The 2,272-nt window shown below is 40.2% G+C and overlaps 1 non-coding gene across 1 annotated transcript; it reads right to left on the bottom strand.

Moving 5' to 3' along the window:
* Window positions 1-1,151: 1,151 nt before the first annotated feature.
* On the bottom strand, window positions 1,152-1,224 carry trnak-cuu. The gene has a single exon. It is a non-coding gene; the product is annotated as a tRNA-Lys (tRNA).
* Window positions 1,225-2,272: the final 1,048 nt, after the last annotated feature.

The raw sequence follows: 2,272 nt of genomic DNA, 5'->3' as shown, positions 1-2,272 counted from the left end.
TGAACTTGTGTGCATGCAGGCTTGACTTCTTACACGCACACACACACACACACACACAAATTGAATACACAAACTCGCATTGGAGTAATATGGAAGAAAACAAGCAAGCATGAATGAGCAAGTACAACCAAACACACACACACACACACACACACACACACACACACTTACTTAAAAATTGTAGTCATGTTTACACGCATGAATGTAAGAAGGCAGGCAAGCATGCATGAATGAATGCACATATACAGCCCTGGTTCCTCCACACACACACACACACACACACACACATTTCATAGAAACACTGGATAACAGCGGTATCGGTGTTTTTTAATTGACCTTTTTTATGATCACTTGGCTCCAGCTGACGTTGATGTGAATTAAGTCTGGAAACCTTTTTAACTCACAAACAAAGCTGATTGGACTGAATTTTTTTTGCATAACAACCAAGTATATTATTTGTCTCAAGAGGTGGATTACTTTGCTTATCTTAATCCTTTTTGTTTATATGTGTTTTTTGACTAAATATTAGGGGCTACATGCAAGAGCTGCTTTCTTAAAAGAGAGATAGTTGTAGTGTCCCACTATGATGAAGACTCTTTAGGAAATGCAACATTTGTTATGGTATTTTTTTTACATATTTAATATTGACACAGAATAGTCACAACTGACAGCTTTAATCCAACAATACTGGTCTAAATATCAAAGGATGTTTGTCTTCTTTTAACCATAAAACTACTGTACAGCCAACATTCATGTCTGTCTTTGACTCTGGAGATATACTGCATTGTTCTCTGTATCAGACGGTTGGCTGGACTTACAGTCAACGTCTTCTGTCATTTAAATCTAGTAACTACAGCACATGATCCAGTAACTACTCAACCTCAGATGTCCCTCATGTTCACACTGATGTTGGCAGAACTGGTTCAGGTACTGTGCACCTTTTAAACGCCCTCCAACTTGAGTCTTAAGTTCCTCTTGGAGATTTTAAAGCTTTATTATCGACGTGACTTGTGATGAAAGTTTAGATGCATAGTTGCCGGTTCGTGCCACACTCTAGATCAATGACGCACCAGTAGTCAGACCAGCGTGCTGCTGGTTTGATCTGGTTTATAACCAAAGTTGTTTAAAGTCCAAACACCCGTAAAACTTTGCGCCCAATGTGGGGCTCGAACCCACGACCCTGAGATTAAGAGTCTCATGCTCTACCGACTGAGCTAACCGGGCTGAACCACACTGGAGTTCTGCTAGCTTGATCTGGTTTGGTGACTAAATGTTGCAGACATACACGGGCCAGATTAGCACCAAAACACAGCGATGTAACTGACAAATGAACGTCTGTTTAAGTAAAGACGACCTGACAACAAATCCCAAAAGCAAAGAGCAGAAGATGTAAAACATTATTCAGTTTTTTTGTGCTTCAACTCATCCTGACGTCGGTCTTTATTCCACTAACATTCTGTATATCCAATATCACACCACACGTCCACGGAGAATACTCTCTTTAATTTCTGCTCCGCTCGCAGGTGCCTCTGCAAATGTTTGCACAAAGCTCCCCAAACAGGGGATCCGTGTGTCTCTGCACATACAGGATATTTCAAAAAAAAATATATACAACCTCAGTAGTTTTAATAACCCCGAAACATTTAATTGGATACATTTCAGACTATTTTTTATTGTATTTATAAAGCTATCAGAGTGCATAAATTTACAACCAACAAAGTTTAATGACCTGCGCTCACCTCAGTCTGGCCAGCACTGCAGGCCTCACTTGCACAGTAAATTATTATTTCCTCTCTCTCTCTCTCTCTCTCTCTATGCCCAAAGTTATTTAATATCCACCCAGATTCAGATTCATTATTACCTGCTCACCCCCCCCACCCTCCTCCTCCTCCTCCTCACTCCCCCCCCCACCCACACTCCTCCCCGACCCCTCCAGATACGACTTTGAAAGACCACCGTGTCTCCGAGGCCTAATTAGAATGGAAAAGTCTCCTCGTTTAGAATTGTCAACTCTCACCTCAAGCCTGGAAAAACTTTGCCTTGAATTTCAAACATACCCTGTAACACTTACTTCACTTTGTAAAATACCGTACAGTATATATATCTTTTTTTTTTTTTTTGTAACCTGAAGTGAATGAACACTGACGCATGTGTGTGCTGACTTAATTATTAAAAAAAAAAAACGTGGATTTAGGGATACAGACGCTGAAAAACATTGTCTTTTCCCCCCTTTTTTTTTTTTTTAAAAACGATACCGATGAGGGTATTTTCC

The sequence above is a fragment of the Thunnus albacares genome, chromosome 24, assembly GCF_914725855.1.
Source record: "Thunnus albacares chromosome 24, fThuAlb1.1, whole genome shotgun sequence".
In the NCBI taxonomy this organism is placed as follows: domain Eukaryota; kingdom Metazoa; phylum Chordata; class Actinopteri; order Scombriformes; family Scombridae; genus Thunnus; species Thunnus albacares.
Note: the sequence above shows the minus strand (reverse complement) of the source record. Positions and strands in the feature narration are given on the sequence as shown.